Here is a 25,730-nt window from a genome sequence, read left to right on the forward strand (position 1 = left end):
GTGTTGTATGAATTTGTCTGATCATTCGGTGTCCATTCATACTAAGATAAAAGAACTACAACAGGGACTTCACAATCTCAAAGAAGAAGAAGGTTTAGGAATTGACGAATGTCTTAAAGGCTTAGGGCTTGGACCACGGCTAAGGAACATTGTGATCTATGCTATAGGACTACTGGGTGTAGTTTTACTGTTTTTGCTTATTTTGCCTTGTGTCTTTAATTGTATTCAAAACATGGTCAGTCGTATGATAGCAAAAATGCAGACTAGTCTTCTTGCTCAAGAAGAAAACGGGGGAAATGTGGAGGATTTTATTAAGAGTTGGTTAGCTGAGAAAGGCCATACTGACATAATGCCACTGGTTAAGCTGAAAGAGGGAGATCAGCAGTCTCTGATTCAGTGACTGCTGACAGGCAAGAATGCCGGATGGCCTTGCTGCAACATGAGGAAAGGGAGGTGAGATTAGTTCTGAATATCTGCAGAATGTAACAGAAGAATAAGCACAAGAATGTAAAAGTAGGTGTAGTTGCTGATATGTAACTAACCAATCCTGAGCTCAACTTTTGCAATATGTATGAAGCTTATTAAGAACTATATTTAACCCGCCGTATTCGATCAATAAATTGGACTTGGATGAACCAACTGGTGTCTGGGTCTCCTTCCTCCGACACCTAATGCATCAATCCTATTCTTCAAACACTCTCCATACGGGCAGCAGCTTCTTCCTGAGCTTGGAGGACAGAGAGCTCTTCTGGAAGGGAGGCGAGGACTTTGTGGGTGAGAGAACATCGGAAGTGTCCAGAGAAAACTTCTCGGTAAGACTGTAAGCAGCCAGATCTGCAAAATGGAGACACAAAGTTTAACAGAGGCCACAATGCAAACCTAAAGCAGCTGAAGCTCCGTATTTCCTGGGACACATTTCCTGGAAATGTCCAAACAGCTGCACAGGGAAACATGCTCCTGCTGGCAGACACTGAGGCAGGCCAGGGCAAACCCTGAGCCACTTGCCCAGAGCTGGCACAGGCACAGCCTGGCCTCTGGGCTGCCCTGGGACAGCAGGGAGCCCAGAGCCCTGTGCTCTCCAGGAATGGCTCAGCTGCACATGCACCCTCCTGCTCCTCTGCCTGCCCCACAGCTCAGCAGCCGTACAGCTCCAGGGGCACTGGCAGCAGCACAGCTCAGTGCAGGGGCACATGCAGGGCACAGCTGTTCCCTGGCAATGTGCACAGCCTCTCTGGGCTGCCACAAGACCCTTCCTCCCAGCAGAGATTGGCCCAGCTCCCCCCTCACCTCTGTGTGAGGCTGAGCCATGATTGCCCTTCACCTTGTCCTCAACCTGGAGCTGCTTCAGGCCCCCCATGCCATGACTAGGAAGGGCAATGGAGAGAGCAGGGGCAGATGCACACCACAGAGACCTGCAGCAGGATTGAGGCTCTTTTCACCCATGTATCCCCAAATCTGCAGAACTTTGGAAAACAACAAATGCAGGGAAAACACGTTGTGGGCCATGAAGTTGCAGAATATCCAGCAATGCAGCCGATTTCTTCTGTGGGGCTTGGCAATGGATCCATCTGAATGTTTTACCCTATTGCAAAGCTGAGGAAAGGGTGGCAGGCAGTTTAGCCAGGCTGTCCTGTTCTACAGAGTGTCTCTTGGGAACTATCAGGCCCGGCACCAACATTTAAGGCAGCATTTGCTTCAACTGTCTCATGGCAGTCAGCCTGTGAAGGTGCCTGTAAAGTGATTCATCATCTCAAGGCAAACATGAAACATCACTTTGAATAGAAAGTAGAGCTCTAAGGCCATGACAGTCATACAAGATTCCTTTGGCAGGAGCTGCAGCTGCTGTGCAGGCTGTGCCACACCCAGCAGATTGTCCCCCATGTGCTCCACGCCCCAGCAAGGACCCTCCTCATTTCTCAAGTTAATGGCATCATGAGGAGACGTGGTTTTCCCAGGGCCTCTGTGGTTAGCACTGTGAAATACCAAACACTGCTCACAGCTGCAATTGCAATTGTCCCTCTGCCCATAAAAGCACGAGGCTCTATCCTTGGCCTTTGCAGGCACTTTCCCTTCCCCACTGATCACCACATCTAGGAAAATCTGACAGACTGGGAGAACTCCAGGAAGCAGCAGGAAGCTGAGTCAGAGGAGCTTTAGTTTGGATATCAGGAAAAAGGGTTTTTCACCCAGAGGGTGGTTGGCCACTGGAACAGGCTCCCCAGGGCAGTGGTCACAGCACCAAGCCTGACAGAGTTGAAGGAGCATTTGGACAAACATCTCAGGCACTTGGTGTGACCCTTGGGCTGTTCTGGGCAAGGCCAGGAGCTGGACTCGATGGTCCTGATGGGCCCCTTCCAACTCCTCATATTCTGCAGTTCTGTGATTCTGAGAAGTAATGGGCTGCAGGAGGGCAGAAATAGGTGACAAGAGGGAAGAAGTGAGGTTGGTTGGAGAATCAAGTCACTGAGTTCACAGAAGATGCAAGATACAGGACCCTTCCCTCCCAGCATTCCCATTCTCTGTCTCATCCCTTCTCCCTCCCCCACACACAAAGGTGAAGAACATCACTAAAAGAAGAAGAACCTACTTGGCTCCCATGTCCATGAGAGCAGTCATTGCTCGTGCAGGAGTCACATTCTCCACCATGATCCCCAGACTCTGCCTGGCTGCTTTCTGAACAAATTCTGGGGAGTTGGACACCATCTGGAGAAGGACCAGAGTAACCTCATCTACCTCAGAGTCCATGTCCTTCTTCAAGGTCACAAAGAGCTCTCCCAGAGTGACAATGGCAGAGCAGGACACCTTGGAACCGAGGTTGGTCACCTGGGGAAGCCATGAGGGGAAACATAAGAATCACCTTGAAAAGAAAACCAGTTGCCTTCAACAGAAGTCCCAGGAAATGACAACACATCCCACTGTGTCCAGGGGAACATACAATTCAGGAAGAGCAAGAGAGCACAAGCACAGAAAGGCACTTACTCTGGCACCAATTTCTGGCCTCAGACCTGCTCACTGCAGGCGTAAATAAAAATTTCATTAAGTGTTCTACTTAACCCTTCTTAAATGTCCACATCTTTGTTTTTAGGCCCTTTTACTAGAAAATAAATAAAGAGCTGCTTTCAAATCATGAAGGCAAAAATCATAAAGATAAAAGAGTCAGGTGCTGCTGTTCAAAAAAGCAACACCAGCAGCTGAAGCACTCAGCCAGGAAACAGAAAACACAGGCTCGGGTCTACAGAATAATTTGCAGTGTTGAATTACAGCTTGGGCAGAGATTGGGACTCTGGCAAACAACATCATTAGTGTCTCAGTTTCTGCATTTGCACATTGCATTATAAAGGCTCCACACTCAAAGATGAGTGTCAGATACCCAACCTGCCAGTAAATACAGCTGCATGTACCCACAGATCCTACAGACAGCTGACAGACACTAGAAATCTAAGGTCTAAAACCAGAAATGACGGCAGACCCTGAGCACACATGGAGATGAACAAGTTCATACCTACTCTACACACTGTGTATGAAGTATGGGGGACAATTCAGAACAATGTTCTCACCTCGCTGGTAACTGCCAAGCAAACCTCACCAAATCTACAAAGCAGGACCTCTGAATGGGACCCAGCCAGGTGTCTGATGGTGAAGAGTCCCTTCTCCTTCAGCTCCCTGAAAGGCAGAAGATTTGATTTTTCTCTCCACCAAGGTAGTACCCTCTGAAATGACCAGGCTGGCAGCTCAGTTGAACAATGGGAGGTGCTTTTCAAGGAGTGCTTAATGAAATCGTGGAACGTGTTGCCACAGGATTCTGTGGCTGTCAAAAGCATTCACAAACCCAAGAGGCAAAGAGAGGGGTTTTAGAGTGGCCATTTGAGAAGACAGCCTTTCTGAAACCTCTGGCACATGAGGCCCCTCTGTCACTGCTTCCTAGGAGCTGTGAGACCGGGCCATGCTGCTATTTGTTGTCACCTCCCTGTACCTGTCCCTGAGACACAGTGCCACCGGGCTGTTATTGGGGCATTTTCCTTCTTTGCCAGCCCCAGCAGGCATTCAGCAGGGGGAGTCTGCACTGCCACTCTGGAGCTGAGTTTCCACTCTGTGATCTCGGCCTCTCTGTCACCCCCTCCACTCCCCCTCACACATTCCCCAAAAAGCAGCAGGATGTCTGCTGGGACCACCTCAGCCTGCAGGAAGGCCAAGTGGGTCCTGGCCTCTCCTGACCCACAGCACAGCTTTCTTTCATCCCAGCATGGAAATATAAAAACTGTATTATCACATCACACAGAGGGCCAGGAGCTTTTTATTTTGGCTGCAAGTGTCCACAGGGCATTGGGGAAGAGGAGAAAAAGAGTGTTTTGCAACAAGCAACCTGGCTACTCAGGCAGGATGGTAGGAAAAGTGTCTGGAAGCTGCTTTTTAGGAATTTGGTGGTTCTGCTGAAGCTGCTGACAGAGCTGATGGGCAGATCCCAGAGCTGTGGAGAGTTCCTGGGAAATTTGTCCTTGGATATGTCTAGGAATGCTCTCCCAGCCATGAACTGCCATCCGTGTCCTGTCCATATGTTACTGCCTTGACTGTTGAGTGTCTGAGGTGCCTCTTGAGGCTGCTATGGACCTCCTTCACCAAGGAATGGATTGTGATACAATATCCCTTTCTGCTTATGTTTGGGCACTGACAGAGCCTGGAGCACTCTGGCTAGAGCTTGGGCTCTGGCCAAGCAAGATTGCAAATGAGAGCAGCTCATGGTCCTCAGCTCTTCCCTCCTGCTGGGACAGACAGGCATGGCCATGGGGACAGAATGGAGCTGCCCCATCTGCCAGGGCACTAAGAAGGATGTGAATTTTTCTCTGCCATGTCACCACCAGTTGTGCCTGGGCTGCATCCTGCAGTGGGCAAAGAGAAATCCTGCGTGCCAACTCTGCAGAAGAATGATAGAAGCTGTCAGGTTTTCTGAGTAGGATGAACAGGATTACATACAATTTGCCATCAGCTCCCCCAAACAATTGCTAGAGTCCAGCAGGGAGAGAACCTGGCCACCTTGCTGAAAGCAGCCCCCCAGACCCTGTGATGGCTGCTCCATCTTCCCCACAGGGAACACTGTCCCCAGCTGAGCAGGGGGCTGCAGGACCAGAGCCTGTGGATGGCCTCCTGCCCAAGGAGTGGGCCAAATTTTTCAAATAACAATGTCATCTACTGGACCAAAGGTGGCCCTGGCTGCACCAGAAGCTGGAGGGAATATGCCAGCACCAGAGATGGCTGGTTAAGGAATTCATAGAGCAGCATCCTGCACGCCCTCTGTGCCTATGGTCAAGCTGCCAAAACCTTGGTGCCAGTACTGCAGCTTCTCCTCTGTAACAGTCTGAATTGCTGCTAGCATAGTCCAGGGTAAAGAAGCAAAAAGGGCCTTTGCATAATCTCCACAGATGTTTTATTCAGCTGTGCAGGGAGATGTTCAGGTCCCAGCACCCACACACAGAGGGTCTCACTTTGTCTCCACAGGGGCCTGGGGGCTGACCCTGATCTCGGGGCAGTACAAAGATAAGGGGGCCAATCAGGGAATAGGGAAGGTGTGGCTCAGGAACACAGGAACAGACACAGGAACAGGGGAAGGAGCCAATGGGGTCTAACAGCTTTTTGAGGGTAGCTTCTTGTGTCTCCCTAGACCAGGGAATGCCCCCCCAGGGTCTCCACAAATCCTCCTGTTTTATATTATTGGGAAAGCTTCTCTGAAGGATCAACTGAATCAACACAAAATGACAAAAACAATCAAAAGCGCTCATAAGACAATTGTTCAAAATTCAAACAATTCTGAGTTCCCAAAGTGCCAACAGATTTCTTGGAGTGTCTTAGATCTGGCAGGAGGGATGCAGGGTTTTCTTAGCACAGTTTATCAGGAAACTGAGTCATTCATACTGAACCTCTGGTCCATGGCCTCCTCACTGCCATTGTGCAGCAAGGAGGCCCAGAGGCTGCTGTGCTCTGGTCCTGTCAGGGATGAACACAGTGGCTCTGTGGCCAGTGCCAGCTCCAGCTCCAGCAGCTCACTAGAGGAGACTCTTTCCAGAAGTTCTGCTGGCTCCAGTGTGGCAGACCAGCAGAGCCCACTGGAAGCCACCCTCCATTGCAGCCACCCCCAGCTGCGCCCATCATCACTGCAGAGCAGGAGCTGCCCCAGAGGAGCCGCGGCAGGAGCTCGTGGCAGTGGCAGGTCCCTGTGCCCGGGGCAGAGCCACAGACCCTCTGCTCCTGCCTGGGACAGGGGCTGCTCACCCTGGTGTCCCACCGAGAGCAGGGATCCTGGGCCCCAGACTCTGCCCAGCCCTGCAAAAGGCCACCCCGCCAGCAGTGCCAGTAAGGTTCCTGCAGCCATTCAGCCAAATCAGAGGAAACAAATATCTCTTCAGCTGACACAGCCTCTGCACACAGCTTTCTCCCCCTTCTCCTGGTGCCTTTCCCTGACTCCAGGAAGAGCTGCAGGAAATGCTGTGTGAGCCATGATGATGGAAGAGCTACTGATAAAAACACTGGGGTGATGCTTTCAGAGGAGTCATGAATGGAAGACTGACCAACCTTCCAGCCAATGGTATGCCAAAAGTTCCCATTCTTTAAATAATTGACTGCAATAAATTAGTAAAAAGAAAGATATGGAAACAAATCTCCCACAGCTGCTGGCTTTCCTCAGGCTCCATGGTCTATGTATTGCTAGACTTACTTCATTTAGGCAGAATATTACCTGCCCTGACTTGTTGGAGACTGACCACAAGGTCTCATCTGTGGTGGGCAGTCACTAAAATTAGCTCAGCAGAGGCATCTTCAGCTGTCCAAGTGTAGCAGAAATACATATTCTCTGCTTCATGACTGTGTGGCAACAGCTGCTGGTGTGCATTTGTCAGCGTTGCTTCATGGATTACTCCTGGGAAGGAATTGTGTGCACAGGCACAGTGTGATGGCTTCCATCTCCTCTAATGATGGCCAGAACTTTTAGGCAAAAAGCATCCTGACAGAATAATTTACAATACTCTCCAAACTACTCCTGTGGTTTTGATTTTCTTACTGATTAGGTTCAGTGTCTGGCCTCAAGAAATTAGTCCAGAAAGAACAGGCAAAGCTCAGCTTATAAGTTAGAGTGCAAGTCTTTAATCTGCTGGTTTTGCAGCCTGTACAAACAACTTTTCAACATATTTGCAAAAAAATCTCTTAGTTTTTGCTATACCTATCCAGAACCTGACTCTCTCCTCGTTTTATTTTGATTTGATATCCAAGCATGATTTTTTTCTGGACAGGAAAGTAAGAATCAGCTGCAAATGCAGACTACAAGTGTGAATCTATACTGCAGGAACTGAGCTGTAGCTTGGAATTAAAGGCAAGAAGTGATGCCATGGTAAATGTGAACGTTTAGTGCTGGCATAGGAGCCTTCTGCAATGCCCCACCAACCCATGGTTCACATTGCTACAAACTCCCTTTCTGATGTTACAAAGACTGTTGAAGAGCTGGTTGTAAGTAAAAAAAAACCAGCCAGAATGTTAATTTTTGTTAATATGGCAAACAATGACTATCTAATAGTTCAGAGCTCATAGAAGTGAGTATTCAGATTTACACTTAGTATGTGCAGGCAGTTTTAATTTGTAATCAACAGGTTTATCCAAATCAAGTTATCCATAGGAATTAATTTGCTCTATGATCTACCTAAAAATGCCTCATTGTCTCATAAGTTTAGTAGAAATTTGCAAAGTCAACAGTCCACAGATTCACATTTCCTGTTTAGTGGCTATTCTGCAGGAAAACTTTTAAGACTAATCAGTTTGGATGCAATTAAAATGCCAGTACATTTCATCTAGACATCTTGGTATTAGAACAAAACCATATGACTGCACAGCCTTTTAAAATATATTTTAAAATAGATTTTCAAATCAACACTCTGAGTAGGACTCAGAATAAAAACTCTACCAAACTTCAGCTCCATTGGAAGATTCCCTTGTCACCCTGTGAATCAATTCTACATTCAGAAGAATAAAAGTCCCCATTATGGCGGTTTTGGTATGGTTAGGAATTGGGGAAGGGTCTTCTTCCTTCTCAACTCCATGCTGCAGTGCCTTTGGGATGTGGCCTGCTGGCCGTTGTTTGTGCAGCCCTGGTGTTTCTCCACAAGGCAGAAAGTGCAATTGCATTTCCAGCCCAAAGCCCGTGAGGAGTGGGGCGTGCAGAGCTGTGCCAGACCCAGGCCAGCAGCTGTGCCGCCAGAGGGTTTTGGTTCCTGCCCATGGCAGCTGGTGCATCTCTGCCGTGAGTGCCTCCCCTTGCCAGGTGCCCATGGACAGCAGGTGCAGGATTCTGCAAGGGGCATGGAACAGGGTGGGGATGTCTGCTGGCAACAGAGTGCAGCGGAGAGCAAACAGTCCAGGATGTTCCTGGAGTGTGTGACAGAGAACTCCTGACACAGCTGGTGACTGAGCCAGTGAGGGAAGGCACTGCTGGGCCTGCTGTTTGTGAGGAGAGAAGGGCTGCTGGGTGACAGGAGGGTTGGAAGCAGCCTTGGGCTCAGGGATCACAAAATGCTTGTGTTTGGTTCCCAGACAAGGAACGAGAGACGTTGGGGAAGTGTTGACCTGCAACAAATTGTTAATTTGTTAAGCTTTACCAGGCAATGCTTAGTCATACCTTCCCTCACAGCAGTGGTTAACGTGTGCAAGTGGATGTCTTAGCCTTGAGAATAAAGACAGTGGGCCTACTGAGGAGGTAGCTGCAATGCATTCAAGGAGAAGAAGGCTCTTAACCATGGGAGGAGAATTTGAGGAATGGGATGTTCACCACATGACTACCAGAGACCCTCAAGAGACCCCTACTCTAAAAGTCAGTAATTTTGGGGAAGGGATTTAAACATGTCAAATACTTTGTGAGAATGTTTAGCCTGTGAGTTTGAGCAAAGTAATGAATGAAAGTAATGAAAGTAATGTCTTAGTTCCATGGATACTAACACGTGGGTGTGCATGTTTCAGGGGAGTGATTCCTCACACACCCAGCACTGAAATAAAGTAATGCCTCTTTTCTCACACTGAGCTTGCAGTGTGGATTGACCCTGCTTGGAAACTTTCATTTTGGTCATTCCTATTGAAGCATAAAGAAAGGTTGAAATGAAATCTTTTCCAGCTGTTTCCCTTTGGTTTAGCTGTTTGAGGGTTAAAATTCTGTGCTGCAGGTGTGCTGGGTGTGTGCAGAGCAGTGCAGCCCCAGACACCCCTTGGCTTGCCCACAAGTTGTCATGCCTTGTTGCCAGGTGTGCCCAGCTGTGGCAGGAGAAGGAGCCCGCAGCGCAGTGGGCACCGTGCCCTGCCCAGCCGGGGCTCTCTAGCACAGAGCAGCAGCAGCGCCAGCACTGTTCAACCCGCTCCCGCCTTGGCTTCCCCTGGCACACAGAACCCTCTGGAAATCAGCATGGCCAGCGGCGTTCCCAGCTTGGAGCAGCTGCTGCTGGCAGGCAGATGCTGCCAGTTTGACTGCTGACAAAGGGGAAGAAAGGCAGAGATGTACCCGCACTGGGGCCCTGGGCATGTCCAATAAAGGTGTAAATACGTGGGGAGATTTGTTAGGAAACATTTCAGCTGTGATGCCAACAGTGATGCCAACAGTGGCTTCTCTCCTGGTTCTGTGTGTTCTAGATGAGTAACGTAATGGTTGGCTCTGACAATAAAGAAGTAGATGTTATGTGAATGTTCAAATGTATAGTGATGGTATTGTAATATATCCTCCCATAGTCCTCTTTCCTGTCCCCCTTGTAATAGCCTTGGTAGTCAGGCATTTGGGGAGGCCTGGCTTGTGACCAGCAGGCAGGGTGTAACAACACCTGACCTCCAGTCAGGATGCAAGAAAGTAATCTCCACCAATGGACAGCAGAGAAAGAGTTGACTGACAAAACTTTTGGAGGAGCTAAGGGTATAAAAGGCAGAGCATCCTTTTTGTAAATGACCGGGTGGCTGCTAGTCACAGAGACTCCCATTGCCATAATTTTTCTTATTCAGTCCTTTGTTAAGGTTTACTAAACCTTTAAAATGTTAAAAGTGAGAGTAATTTCTCACATATGCAATGCTGTGGGCCATTGTCTTGGTCTGGTTTCCTTTGCTTGTGTCCCATCTGAGTGCTCAGCTGGGGTACAGGCTGTAGGTGCTTGGGGCACTCCTGGAGTTCCTCTTGGATCCCTGAACAACAGGGTTTGGCCCATGGGGGGAGTTTGTGCTGCTTTGTGACAGAGAAGAACATCCCAGGCTCTTTTGTGTTTGCTGCAGGGAAGTTTGGTTATTGCTTTGCATAAACTCACAGACTAACATGGAGCTGTTCCTTTGTGATGTCAGGGCATGGTTGCCACGTTGTCATAGGGGCATCAGAAGGTTGCCTTGGTGCATGGAAGGCCTGAGTGTCAGAGCAGCCCAAGGGCTGCTGAGAGCAGGAGTCCCCTCCTGGTCCGAGTGTTTGTCAGTGGGAAGCTGCCCACTGACAAGAGGCTTGTTCTTTTAATGTTGGGGCAAACTTGCACAACACTAATAGCATGATTCACCACCTTGCCAAAGCAGCTTTTGCTGCTTATGGCATTTCCTTTTCTATTTATTATATGACACACTTTGCACGTAAGTAGAGGTTTCCCTTCTGCTTAGGTTAGGGTGTAAACTAACCTGGCTTTTGTATGTCTTCCTGCTCTTTCTTGGTGGCTCAGTTACTGATTTTGAAAGAGAAAGAGCATTAGGATGCCTCTGGTTTGGTAAAGCTCCTGTCAAGAGGTTCAGCTAAAAGGGAGTGTCTGTAGCCACAGGGGCAGCATTTGCAGGGGAACCTGCAGGGCTCTGTTCCCTCCATGGGAGAGTCTGTGGCAGCAGAGTCTGTCATTTCCTCAGTTTGCTGGGACAAGCAAGACAACTTTGAAAATGTAGACTGGCAGAGCTTCTTGGAAGGCCTTCTAAAAACTCTGCAGTTCTTCCCAGAATTCAGGGAAAGCTTATTTCTTTTTAAATTTTGTCATGAAAGGATTTAACTCTCTAACTTGACCCTTTACCAAGTGCTTAACTAGTGATTCTCTTTGCAAGGAAATGCAAACTCTAAAGCAGTGAGTGTCTGCCACAGCTCAGGGGGATTTTGGGGAAGCATTTCTGGGCAAGCATTTCCAGCAAATTAAAGAGAATTAGTGCATGCAACTGATTAAAAAAAAAAAAAAAACAAACAAAAAAACCCCCAAAAAAAGACCTGAAGGAGTGGATTTAAAAAGCCATTTTATGTGTTTTCTAGAACAGGAGCATTGAGTGTTAAAGAACAATTTGGATTTTCTTGGTCATGTTTGTATTCATTTACTGGCTAAACAGGTTGAAGTGTAGGCAAAAGCAAGAATACTGTCCTGATCCCTTGCTGGCTGTGTGAATGAAATGTGTCTCCTGGAGGGATGTTACAAAATGGGAAATCTTCTCTGTTTGGGTTGACTTTTCTGTTGGATTCAGCAGCCCAAGCAGTTTTCTCACACCATCTGGTTCATTTTCCCTGTCCACTACAGGTCACCTGAAGTGTGTATTCAGCAGTGCTGATCCTGAGGTGAGTGAGAAAGGAACATTTCATGTTCCTGGTGCTTAAGAATTGTAGAGGAAGCTGAGAGCTTGGCCAGTAGCAATAGAGTGTAGAGGGCCAGCTAGGAAGGCTGAAAGAAAATAAATTTTCATGCCTGCAATGAAAATAACAAAGGCATAAGTGGATATTTTAAAATTTCCATCTCAGAGCTTTAAAGAACTACAAATCCAGTTTTACAGAGAGAACCTTACTTGCTGATGGCGGATAGGGTGGAATATTTACTGAAGAGCAATTTCCTGTACAGTTGAATTAGACCATTTTGATTTAGTCAGAGTGCCTTACAATTCTATTCTTATCACACTTTATGATATCTACTTAGAAGATGTCATTGTAGAACAGGAAGGCCATCTTGCAATGGTGCCTGCTGTATCTGAAGTGAAATGGGCACCTTTGTGGCTGGGGAGCTGCGTCGGACAAAAGGACGCAGGGCTGGCGGCCGTGAGCAGCTGCAGATGAGGCAGCGTGGGGCCAGGGGCCCAAGAAGGCCAAGGGCATGGTGGCTGTGCCAGCAGCAGTGGGGCAGCAGGAGCAGGGCAGTGAGCGTGGCCTGTGCTGGGCAGCGCTGCGGCCACAGCTGGAGTGCTGTGTGCAGCTGTGGGCCCTGGGAAGCAGAAAGTCATAGAGGGGCTGCAGCGAGTGCACAGAAGGACAGGGGAGCTGGGCAAGGGGGTGCAGCACAAGGCCAGGGAGGAGGTGCTGAGGGAGCTTTAGCCTGGACAATGGGGGCTCATGAGGGACCTTCAGGCAGACTTCCGTAGATCCCTGCCTTAGATCCAATGCTCAGCACAAGGGCTGTTTCCCTGCCAAACATCCATTCACTACATCCAAGTGCTTTAGACACTGGAGTAGGTAACACTTTCATATTTTGTTTATTTGTTTGTTTGCTAGAAGGAGAAGCCTTGTGTAATTTCTCCTTCTCCAGGGAGCAAGGGAGCTTTTTCTCAATCTTTCCTGCCCTTTTCCAGCACTGGCAGAAATTCTGCTAGAATTTTAGTTTTCAAGGAGGCAGTTCTGGATAATGCAGTATTTTTGCAAAAGAACACATAGTTTGGGGCAGGGATGTTGGTGCAGAATGAGCTGTTCTGGTGCCAGACCAGCCAGTAGGGCTTGCCCATCATTTTCAAGTTAACGACTCCTGTGTCTTTTGGCAGCCCAGGGAATCAGTGTGTGTTGTGTTTGGGAATTGAGCAGGAAATTAATGCCCTTGCATTCCAGATGGCCCTCGGAGTTTAGAGGAGCTGGGAGGGGCTGGGATGCATTTTTGATTCCAGCCACTTAAGCACCATCAGTGGGGTCAAGGGCAAGAGAAGAACTTGCCCGAGCACAGATGCACAAAGAGTGCAGTTCTCAGTGCAATGCTCTGGGTCTGGTTGCATTCCATAAGGACCCACACGCTCCAGATTACCCAGAAGTGTGGGTTACTGAAGCAACAGGAGAGCAAGTTCAGGATGGCTGCTGATCAGGGCACTGCTACCGAGTGCTGATATGTGTAGTGACAGAAAGGACAGTATTGATTCAGGGTGACCCGCATGTGGTGAAAAATGTGCTTTGACTCTATGATTTAGAAGGTTAAACAAATGCTTTCTTAAGCTATGTTATATTACACTAGCACTATATTAAAACTATCGTAAAGAGATACTTTACTAAAAAGCTGCTAAAGAAAAACTCGTGACTGTCTCCAGACAGTCACGACACAGCTTTTATCTAATTAGCTAATCAAGCTAAACAACTATCACTAAAATCCAATTAACAAATCACTTTCAGTAAACAATCACTATAACACATTCTTCATGTACTAAAAAACAAGAACAGCAAGTAGAGATAATAATTGTTTTCTCTCCTTCTATGATTTTCTCACTACCTTCCCTTAAAAAAAACCTAGGAGAGAGAATTATATCTCTCTCCATTCAAAGAATATAAATACCACAGTACAGTAAAGAGAGATTATAAAAGTGAGATCTATCTATCTATCTATTTGAATCTTCCTGGCTCTGCTCCAAAGCAGTGGAAGATGCAAAGCTCACCTAAAGGCATCCCTTCAGGAGAGGCGTAGAGACAAGTTCCATTGACTGATCCTGAGCAGGCAGAGATGTTTCCCCCTCCAGAGATGGTTGTTTTTTCCCCTCAGTGCTGTTTTCCTCCTCCAGCTTCTTGTGCCCTGAAGCCTTCTTTTTATCCTTTAAATTTCTGCATGTCCTGAGGGAGTGGTACTATCCCATGCTGTAGCTGGGGTCTGGTGACTTTGCTCATACATGCATTACATGACACATGGTTTCCTTTGCTGGCATCCCCAGGGCTGTGTAAGTGCATTCGTTAATGGGGCCTTATGAGAAACTCTGTTACTGCTGGTCAGAATTCTCAGTTGACAAAAAAAGGGAGAAGAAACACCTTGGTCCTCCTCCATATACTGAGGTGGCCATAGAGGTTCTCTGCCTTCCATCAGAGATCTTTGCACGCATCCTCATCTCCTGAATGACCCGGTTTTCTAACAAGAATGTGGATGTCAGGAAGTCACAAAGCTAGTGCAGGCCTGAAGAGAAGGTGAACTCCAGAAGTGTCTCTCACAAGGAGTGAGCTCACCCAGGAAGCCCCTGCAGAGCCAGGATGGAGCTGTGGGACAGGGCGGGGTGTCAGTCACTACTGAAAGACAAACAGGACATGGCAGAAGCAGAGGGAGGCCCTCACCAGACCCTTGAGAAATGCCACCCCTTCCCTGTCAGCTGCCTGAGAGGCTGTTGGAGCTTCAGTCCCAGATGGCCCCTGATTGTAGGGCCAGGGTCACTTTGGAATCTGTGCCTCCCCTCGGGCAGGGAACGACCCAGGAGAGCAGCAGCACAGTGCTTTGGGAACGTGTGAGCCCAGCAGTCTGTGAGTCTTGGCCCACAAAGGGCGTATGGGAAGTTGAAACCCATCTTCTCTTGCTTTCTGTGCAGGTGCTTCTAGAGAAAGAGCAGGAGCACACTGCCTTATCTGAGATGCCATGCCAGACTCAGGGAGTGCTGTTCCCTGCCCGAGAGCAGGAAGAGCAGCTCAGGCAGCAGGTGGAAGAGCCACAGGAGAATGGCCAGGTGAGCGTGACTGGCCAGGGGACAGAGGGAAGGGCAGGAAGAGGGGCGCAAACCAGAGCTCCTGGGACTGAGGAGGCCAGGAGTCCCATAGGCACTGGAAGCCCAGAGCCTTGGAATCTGCAGAGATCAGCCCTGGGACAGGAGGGTTACAGTGGAAGCAGAGCTGAGTAGGGAAGCAGAAAGAAGGGGCTGAATAAATGTGATTTTGAGGCTAAAAGAGGGAAAAGCTGAGCTTGATGGCAGCTCTCAGTCCCTTGCTCTGCTTTTGTGTGTACAGAACATCAAGGCAGAGCCACAAGCAGAGCTGCCTGAAGCTCAGAGTGCCATCATGGCAGTGAAGAGGAGGAATGAAGACATCCAAGAGGAGAAGATTCTCCCTATGCAGAGGGGCCATCAAGAAAAACAGGTGAATGAAGGAATGGCAGCCACTCTACTCATGAAAGAGAGTCCTTTCCATTGTTGTTTACAGAAAATTGACGAACACATGCAGGCATACCTGCAAGAAACTGAGACTAGAATCAAGGCAAAGAAGAAGAGGCTAGATGAAAAAATTAAAATCATCAAAGAGAAAATGAATCGCCTCCATCAGGAGCAATAGGCTCTAGAAAAGCAAGTGACTGAAATAACAATAGGCACTGCAGTCACCCAAGGGGTGCTTTCTGCCCTCCTTGCCTTTCCAGTGCAGAGCAGCAGCAGGGTGGATGATGCCTCTGAGTGCCATCCTGATGAGGCCTCTGTCAGAGCTGCTCTCAAGGACATTTCCTGCTCTGCTGGATCTCAGCTGATGCTCTAGACAGTGGCATTATTCCTTTGGCCATTTAGCCAGCAGTCATCCGAATGAACTCCTGCTGGTTTCTTCCAGGTCACCTTGTTTCTTGAGGTGTTTTTGCAGGTGAACATGGTCACTCACATGGATTTGGAATACGAGCTACAAGCTGTCTGTATCCCTTCTGAATAATCTACTCCTGTCCTTTCCTTTACTTTCTTCCCAGTCGATGACTCCTGGCTGATGGGCACAAGCTGTAGTCTCTGACTGCTTTGTTCTGTTTGACTTGAGGTGGAAGTGTCGCCATCCTACCTGGCAGCCTGCAGAGAGCTCCAGCAAATGACGGGCAACCAAGAGCCCCGAGGCTGGCATGAGGCCCAGGAACTGACCCATCCAGAGATGCTGCAGGATAAGCATGTCCCGAGGAAGGTGCAGAAAAAGACAATTTCATGGCAGGAGGTAGAACATTAGAATGAGGAGCTGCAAATGTATCTGCAGACCTAGGAGGGGGAAAGGAGTCTTTGAGAGAAGTGGAGCGGTCGTTGCTGCAGTCGTCCTTTAGAACAAGAAACTGGCTATGAACTCGAGTCAAACCAGCCTTTGCTTTTGACCATTTGGTTTCACAAGTGGACATCCAAAGCAATCCAGTTGAAGAGCTCTGCATGTGGCTGACAGCAGCTTCCTGAGGGCTTGCATTTCAAATGGCAATCTCTCTTGCATTTCAGGGCAATCTCTGCCACACCTTCCTGACATAAACTCATTTCTTGTCTCAGATCTACACCGACTCTGACACTGAAGCTGCTGCAGCAGCAGCAATGCCGTCCCAAGGAGCCTTTGCTCTCCAGCTGAAGAAATGGAGCCTGAGCACTTGGTTAACCTCCCATGCTGACCCAGCTGCTGCTCAGCAACAGGAGACGGCGGGTGACTCCCTGGAGCAACAGAGTACGTCTGGTATCTTTCTTATCTGAGGGACAGTGTGTTGTGTGCACGTGTCAGCATAGCTGTACCAAAGGGTTCTGCTCAGTTTAGTGTCACAGAAGTGCTGGCAGTGCTCCGAGGCAGCAAGAGAGAGCTCTGGGTGTTCCTGCTGCCTCTGAGGGCAGCTTAGACTGGCTGGAGTTTGCCTGGGCTTCCCTCTCTGCTGAAGGCAGAAGCAGGGATTGTTCCTGGATCAGCAGAAAGCTGAGACTGCTTGAGTCCTAGCCACTGGCAGAAGCCCTGCTGAGATCAGTCTCTAGGAGAACACATCAAGCCCTTTGTGATTCTGCAGCACAACCCAATGGATCTGCTTCTTGCCCTTAACAGCTGCCAGTGCTTTGCCCTCAGATAAGATCTGGTAGCGTTGAGAAGAGAGCCCAGTGGATTCTGTGTCTACCATCACCTGTTGGGACAAAAAGGGCACTGATCTGTGCCTCTTGGTGGCTGATCTCAAAGCCCATCCTGTTGTGTCCTGAATGGGGCACAACAGCTTGTCCGGGGCTCAGGCTCACTCTGGCTTCTTCCCATCGGTGCCTGTCAGTGCTCATGCTTGGGCTTTGCCAGCCTTGTTGTGGTCGTTGCCCTGCCCCTGAGGGCTGGTGGGAATGCAGAGGCTGGAGCCTTCCTTAGCTGGGAGGGTCCCGCTGCTGCCCGGCTGCTGCAGCGCGGAGCTGCCTGAGGCAGCAGCCCCTTCTCTGGGCCAGCTTCTGCCTCGCACGGCCTGGACTCACAAGAGGGTCAGCATCTCCTCTGGGCAGCTCTCTGTGTCACAGGGACGGCTGAGGAGCACTGCTGTCCTCTGTGCCCGTGCCCGCCGTGCCGAGTTGGGAAGATGGGGATGTGTGCGGTGCCGAGAGGGCGAGTGCAATGGGAGCAACTGATCCACGCTGTCAGGGTGAAGAGAAGCGGCGCGGTTCTTCACACGGGGCACGGGCAAGGGCATCTTTGGGCTCAGCCTGCTCATAAAGGGTGAGGGTCCTGATGCTGAAAGCCCCATGGGGATTGGTTCTAGCATGAGCTGCTCTGGTTTACAAACACAGAGGCATTCTTCTGGTAAACTGCTGCAAGGTGGAAAAGATGGGAACACTTGGCAATATTCCTCCTGTTCTGAACTTGGCATCTGTTCAGAGGAATTGATACCAGATGTCCAGCTGCATTTAATCTTAGCAAGGAGGAAACTTTATTAATCTCACAGTGTTTATTCCCAAGAAAAGAAAGGCACTGTTAGTTCCAGCTCTCCTTAATGTTTCTAGATGACAAACTTACTTGCCTTGGTAGGTATTCTCTTATGGTCCCAGTCTCCTCTGATCGTATCTCCCTGGGCTTCCCAGTGTGTCTGCTGTCAAGAGGTCTCTCACTTTAAAGGATGCTAGAAATCAGTCTCTGTGCCAGCCACTTGTGCTGTGAGCCTGCTGTTCTTTTCTTGTTGTTCCAGTTGCTGTTCCTGTTGTTGTTAGCCAGCTGTCCACCAAGGGAGGGCTCAGAGCCCCAGACAAGTGGGGCTGCCTTTTGTATCTCCTAGAAGGTGAAATCTCTGCTTTAAAGTGAACATCTTGCATTTTGTTTCCCTCGAGGAGAATGGTGAAGATGGAAAATCCTATTCTAAAATACATTGAACTGGAAAATATTGGCAGTGGGTGAGTCTAAGCAATGTTAATTTTACAAAACTATGTATCAGGTGTTTTGCTGGTGGAATAGGTATCAAGTGTAAAGTCAGACAAGCTGCAAATGTGTTCAGGCACTGGGCTTAGATTGTCAGTGCTGATCAGAATTTCTAAGTGTGCTCAGAAGGCCTTGTCAAAGACATCTCCATGCTTCCAGTGTCCTGCAGGTCTTAGGCATTTACAGCACAGATCTCCTGTGTGGGCTGGCTTTCACTGCAAGATCTAATTACTTTTCCTTTCTCTGCTTCTGTTTTGTTTCTAGGACTTTTGGAGATGTTTGTAAAGCACTCTACACTGCCACAGGAGGAGAGGTAAATGTCAACAGCACCTGCAGACTCTGCTGCACTCGAGGGCTTTCCCCTCTGGTTTGAGCTGTGGCTGGAGCTTCGGGCAGAGCTGTGCTGAAAAGGCACAAGAAGCACAGACTGGTGCCAGCCCACAAAACACATTTGAAACTTTGTCCTCCTCAGCTGCCGGAAGGAAGGCACGGAGGCAGCGGTTCCTTTCAGAGAAGGACGCGCTCACTCGCTCTCCATTGCTAAAACAAAGGTGGTGCCTTTGAGCACCTCACTGCTCTTTGGGGCTACAGCTTCAGAGTCCTGAATTCTCATTTCTGGCTGCCAGCAAATCCATCTGAAAGTTACTGGTAGTTCCTTAGCCACCTGCAGTGCTGCACTTGGGAACTGCACATAGGGAGAGATCTGCAAGGCGTCCCTGAAAGCCCTAAGCCCTGCCCATATCACAAGATGTACCCACAGAGTATTAAGGCATGGATTACTTCTTCTGAGTCCCAAACAAAGCAGCAGAGAGTGCGGTCAGAGGTTTGTGGGTGATAACTGAGACACCGCTGTTACCAAGTGGTCAAGGCAAAATGTCAGTGGCCCCACGTGTCCTGTAACTGGCTCCCAAGGGAGCAGAGAAATGGGCTGTTGGAATGTCAGTTCCTAATTACTGCAGTGCCTAATCACAAGGCAGTTTGGCACAGCTCATCTGTGTCATTGCGAAATCACTCACTTCACGTTCTTTGTGGTCTCGTGCCACCAACCTCTCAAGTTACTGATTTTCAATGTCATTTTAGGTGGCCATAAAGAAAATACAGCTTCAAGGACTGAGGAAGAAGGAACTAAAAGTCAATGAACTCATGATCATGAAGGTGAACAGGAATCCCAACCTGGTCAACTGTTAAGACAGGTGAGTTGTGCTTTTGTCCCATGAATGTTTGTTCATATATTGCAAACATGGAAGGTAAAATCCCACTTTGCTCACTGGCAGAAAATAGAGCTGTAATTATTCGCTAATAATTATTGCTCTTTTCATCTCCAGTGGATGGGAAGAGATTGCATTTTGTCTGCATGAGTCTTTGCTGGCACATGGTATTTGAAAATTGTTCAAAACCTCGGATGAGTCGTGTCTTACTAAATTTGTGATCTCTATATTCACAGCCACCACTTTGTTTTGGAGCTTGATTTTTTTCAAGAGTCTTCTTACATCCAGGTAAACTAACAAGGATTTCCCTTGGATTGTTGCCACTGTTTTCCATTGCTATGCATGCCAGGAAGACTAGGTGCTTTTTTCCAGAAACACCATGCGTGACAGGTTTTATATCTGGGCTGTTACTAAACTGCGCATTTTGCTTGCTGCCCATCTAAGACATCTTCTTTTTCGCAGCTGTGTGTTTCTCCTTGAGACTGCACAGATGGCAAACAATGCACAGCCAAGAGGGAATGTCTCTTCCTTTATTTTGTCTTTGTCTCAAAGGGACCTGAAAAGAAGAATCAACCCGTCTTTTCCAAACAGCAACCTAGCCATGTACATTCATCTCCATGCCCTTGTTTCCTTCTTTCAGCTACCTTGTGGGTAAGGAACTGTCCCTGGTTATGGAGTACATGGATGGAGGCACTCTGTCCTGGAGTGACGTTATGATGCTTGTATCCCCATTTATATGTTCTGTGCCTTTAAGTCTGTCTCTGAAGAGTGAAAGTTTTGTTTGGGTTTCTCTTATCAGGGACACAGAGACTGGCAGTACATAGGGCTGCTTTCACTTTTTGCTTTTGGCTTTCTGCTTTGCTTGTTCTCTCTCTGCTCTCGCTTCTGCTTGCTTTTGCTTCTGCTTATTAGCTAGTTTAGCTAAACAGTCCAAATTCCTTCCTGGACTGTTTCTCCTCCCCTTTTTCTTCGACCATCTTGAACCTGCTCCGGACTGGGACCTGGAAACACCAAGGGTTTGCACTGTTTGGCTGCAGCAGCTGCCCCAGCGCCAGAGGGACTAACAGAGCAACCACCCCTGAAAGAGACTTTCTGATTTTGTCACCTTTTTCAGAGCTGTGTCATCTGGTATTGTTAATTTTGTGTTCTGGGGGGTGCTGTGCCTGTTAAATAAACAGGTTCTTTCCAGTTCTCTCCGAGGAATTCTTGCTGAACCAGTTGGGGGGAGGGGCCGTGTGGGTTTGCTTTCTGGAGGGGCCCTCCTTTGCAGATTCTCTACCAAATTTGCCCTAAACCAGAACAAAATCTTGGCACCCAACGTGGGGCTCAAGACAGAGTGGAAAAACCCTGTTTTGACTGCATTTTGGTTGCTCTTACTCTGTGTTTGTTTAAATCAGCTAATAGCCATGCTTTTTGAATCCATAATATCTATTGGGGTGAAGGTTTGCATGCATTTCTGGTCCCTAGGGTTTTTTGCGATTTTAACACCTCAATGGTCCCTAGGTTTATTTTCTTATCCAGAAATAGCTCTAGTATTGTCCCTAATAAGTAGTTTTTACATCAGAGGGGCAGTGAGCAGACTAGCTATCCTGCTGGGCTTGGTGGCAATGATTTGCAAGAAGTTTATAAGCATGCTAGAATCTGCTCCAGGTATGAATGGTCCATGGCTATGGTTATGCACCCAGTTTGTTAGAGGAGGAGCAGCAGGGAATGAGGCTTTTTAGCCTCTGCTTTCTTTCTTCTCCTATGAATCAGTTGCATCACTAGTGAAGGATGTTCAGTTTCCCCTCAATGTTAAAGAAACCATCTTTCTGGTATTCAATCTGGTAACCTTCCTCTATACAGCCTGCTGCTTCTCTAGAATGAGGGCTGAGATTTCTAGACGGGCTGATGAGACCCCTGACTCAGGAATAGACCCCGGTGTGGGAAATCCTAAGTGGTGTGGGAAATGGGAGGATATGGGCCAAATCCTGAAGGAATTCTCTGACCCTATAGTCTGGGATTTTCCCCATGAACAAATTCAGAACCCAGCTGAGGTGGGGAAATATCTGAAAGAGAAGTACCAGGATGAGCCTAAGGAGAGGAAGGTCATTGCAGTGAGCTGGGCCCTGGCCTGTGCTTATCGCAGACTGCTAGATACTGTGGGGCAGCAGACAGAGACAGGGGGGCAGGGAGATAAATCAGCAACTGTCCCGGTGACTCAGGCTGCAGCCAACACCCCAGGCTTGAAGCCAGTAGCCCAACCAGATAGTGAGCTTAAGCCAGCAGCTAAACCCATGGCTGTTGCTACCTGCACTAGAAGTGGGAAAATGCACGGACAAGACCAATCGACCAGTGGATGATGATGATGATGAAGAAGGAGAAGGAACCTCAATGCCTCCTGACATAAAATCAGGAGTCAAAGCAGCAGGTGCAAGGTCAGATGCAAATATTGAGTCTTATTCCCTGAAGGACCTTCGTGGCTTGCGGAGGGATTACACTTGACGACCTGATGAATCCATAATTAGTTGGCTGGTCCATCTCTGGGATGCTGCAGGTGAGGCTACAGTTCTGGATGGCACTGAAGCCAGGCATTTGGGATCCCTGTCACAGGATCCTGTCATCGACCAAGAAATGATGAGGTGTTGAAGGAAGGAGACCAGGACACCAGATGGTCATCAGCAGGTCTAATTTATTGATTAATTCGGCAACCTAAATACAGTACATAATGAGCCATATACATATTGCAAAAGCTGAGCTCAGGGTTGGCTATTCAGCTACATGTCAACCCTGCCTAATTTAGCCTTTATCTACATTCCTGTGGTTAGCAAGAATAGCAACTTCTGCATTCCACACCCCGTCCTTGTATAACTTCAGCATCTTCTTTGTGAACAAGGACACCCTGCCTGCGAAATGGCCTCTGCCCTAGTTAGGACATATTTACCAAATTGATTCGGCTGTGTCCCCTCTCCTCGAGCCACTCTTTGACAAAACTCTCCACAATGAGGGGGGCTAATCCACACAGCCTCTGGGCATGGGTCTTGGAAAGTGTTGCACGAAGATACCTGTGTGCAGATGATCTCTATATGCAACAAACTCAGTGGAAGACCAGAGAGCAAGGGATCCAATGCCTGAGAGAAATGGCAGTGGCAGAGATTATCTTCTCAGATGATGTAACAACTAGGAACCCAGACTTGGTACCATGCACGTCTCTGATGTGGCAAAAACTTGTACGACTTGGACCACATGAATATGCTTCTGCCTTAGCCATCATGAAGAGGGATGAGAGGGATGAGACTGTGCTTGACATGGCAAGGAAGCTCTGAGCATTTGCAGATGCTGTACATGGCCCGACACATGCCAGAATCGCAGCGGTAGAAACACGTCTGCAGAACTTAGAGGATAAGATACAGGAGAATCATAAGAAGCTTAAATAGGAGATTAGAGAAGACCTTCTCGAAATTTAAGCAGTAGAGATCAGAGGTTCTGGTATCCAAGGCAGATGTTTCCCAGATGATGAGAGAAGGTACACCCCACGAGCTGAGCTGTGGTTCTACCTGCCTGATTGTGGGGAAAACATGAGAAGGTGGGATGGAAAACCTACTGCTGTTCTGGCACGACGGGTGCGTGAACTGAAGGAAGCCACCAGAAGGAAAGCAACTCCAGTTGCCCGTAGCCGAATGGCCAGGTATGATGGTGATGACATGTCTGATCCCCTCAAAGGAACATCCAAAACATATGCCCAGGGAAAGAAGGATAACCAGGCTTAGAGGGGCCCTGCCTCTAGCCAGGTAGAGGCCAGGGAAAATTGTGTTTTCTGGTCTGTGTGGATTTGTTGGCCTGGCACATCAGAACCACAAGAGTACAAAGCTTTGGTTGATACTGGTGCGCAATGGACATTAATCCCATCAAGACATGTGGGGACAGAGTCCATTTCTATTACTGGTGTGACAGGGGGATCCCAGGATTTCTCTTTGGTGGAAGCTGATGTGAGCCTAACGGGAAATGAGTGGAAGAAGCATCCTATTGTGACTGGCCCAGAGGCCCTATGTATTTTGGGCATAGACTACCTTCGAAGTGGGTATTTCAAAGACCAAAACGACTCTGATGGGTGTTTGGAATAGCTGCTGTAGAGACCGAGGGCATCCAGCAATTGAACATCTTGCCTGGGTTGTCTGAGAATCCATCTGCAGTAGGATGCCTGACAGGAGAAGAGCAACGAGTGCCAATTGCCACTTCCATAGTGCATCGATGGCAGTATAGAACTACTCAAGATGCTGTGATCCCCATGCATAAGATGATCCAAGAGCTGGAGAGCCAAGGGGTGGTCAGCAAGACCCACTCACCCTTCAACAGCCCCATTTGGCCTGTGTGAAAATCTGAAGGAGAATGGAGATTGACTGTGGACTATCGTGCATTGAATGAAGTGACTCCACCATTGAGTGCTGCCGTGCCAGACATATTAGAGCTCCAGAATGAGCTTGAGTCCAAGGCAGCAAAGTGGTATGCCACTATAGACATTGCCAATGCATTTTTCTCCATTCCTCTGGCAGCAGAATGCAGGCCTCAGTTTGCCTTCACATGGAGGGGAGTGCAGTATACCTGGAACCGACTGCCCCAAGGGTGGAAGCACAGCCCCACCATCTGCCATGGACTGATCCAGACTGCACTAGAAAGGGGAGAGGCTCCAGAACATCTGCAGTATATTAGTGACATCATTGTGTGGGGGAACACAGCTGCTGAAGTGTTTGAGAAAGGGAAGGAAATCATCCAGATCCTCCTGGGAGCTGGTTTTGCCATTAAAAAGAGGAAAGCAAAGGGACCAACTCGTGAGATTCAATTCCTGGGAGTGAAGTGGCAAGATGGACGGCGTCAGATTCCCACAGATGTCAACCACAAAATCACAACAATGTCTCCACCCACCAATAAGAAAGAGACACAAGTTTTCCTAGGCGCCATAGGTTTTTGGAGGATGCATATTCCTGAGTACAGTAAGATCGTGAGCCCTCTTTACCTGGTCACTGGCAAGAAGAACAATTTCCAGTGGGGCCCTGAGCAGCAACAAGCCTTTGTCCAGATCTAGCAGGAGATTGCTCATGCAATAGCCCTTGGCCCAGTCAGGACAGGACCAGAAGTAAAGAACATGCTCTGCTCTGCAGCCAGGAACAATAGCTTGTCCTGGAGCCTTGGCAGAAGGTGCCTGGGGAGACTCGGGGCCGACCACTAGGATTTTGGAGTTGTAGCTACAGAGGGTCTGAAGCCAACTATACTCCAACAGAGAAAGAAATCTTGGCTGCCTATGAAGGAGTCCAGGCTGCCTCGGAGGTAATAGGCACTGAAGCACAACTCCTTTTGGCACCCTGACTACCAGTGCTGGGGTGGATGTTCAAAGGCAAGGTTCCTTCCACTCACCATGCCACCAGTGCTACATGGAGCAAGTGGATTGCTCTTATCACTCAGCGCGCCCGTGTAGGTAAACTGAATCGCCCTGGGATTTTGGAGGTCATTACAAATTGGCCCGAAGGTGAGAATTTTGGTGTCACAGATGAAGAGGAACAAGAACCAGTGACACGTGCTGAAGAGGCTCCTCCCTATAACCAAATGCCACCAGAGGAAACATGCTACGCTCTTTACACTGACGGTTCCTGTTGCATTGTGGGAATGAACCGGAAGTGGAAAGCAGCCGTATGGAGCCCCACACGACAGGTTGCACAAGCTACCTAAGGAGAAGGTGGATCTAGCCAACTTGCTGAACTCAAAGCTGTTCAACTGGCCCTAGACATTGCAGAAAGAGAGAAATGGCCAAAACTCTACCTCTACACTGATTCATGGATGGTAGCCAATGCTCTGTGGGGATGGCTGGAGAGGTGGAAAAAGGCTAACTGGCAGCGTAGAGGAAAACCAATTTGGGCTGCTGATGAGTGGAAAGACATTGCTACCAGGGTAGGGAGGCTACCTGTGAAAGTCCGCCATGTAGATGCCCATGTACCCAAGAGTAGAGCCAGTGAGGAGCACCAAAACAATGAGCAGGTAGACCAAGCTGCAAAGATAGAGGTGTCCAAAATAGACCTAGATTGGAAACATAAGGGAGAGTTATTCTTAGCTCGATGGGCCCATGATGCCTCAGGCCATCAGGGCAGAGATGCCACCTATAAGTGGGAATGCGACTGAGGGGTGGATCTAACCATGGACAGTATTTCTCAGGCTATCCATGACTGTGAGACATGTGCTGCCATCAAGCAGGCCAAGCGAGTGAAGCCCCTATGGTACGGTGGGTGGTGGTCCAAGTACAAGTATGGGGAGGCCTGGCAGATTGACTACATCACACTGCCCCAGACATGCCAGGGCAAGCGCTACGTGCTGACCATGGTGGAAGCCACCACAGGATGGTAGGAAACCTACCCTGTGTCTCATGCTTTGGCCCGGAACACCATCCTGGGCCTTGAAAAGCAGGTCCTTTGGAGGCATGGTAC

The sequence above is a fragment of the Melozone crissalis genome, unplaced genomic scaffold, assembly GCF_028551555.1.
Source record: "Melozone crissalis strain CALT ecotype California unplaced genomic scaffold, PUWL_Pcris_2 ptg000010l_1, whole genome shotgun sequence".
NCBI classification, from domain to species: Eukaryota; Metazoa; Chordata; class Aves; order Passeriformes; family Passerellidae; genus Melozone; species Melozone crissalis.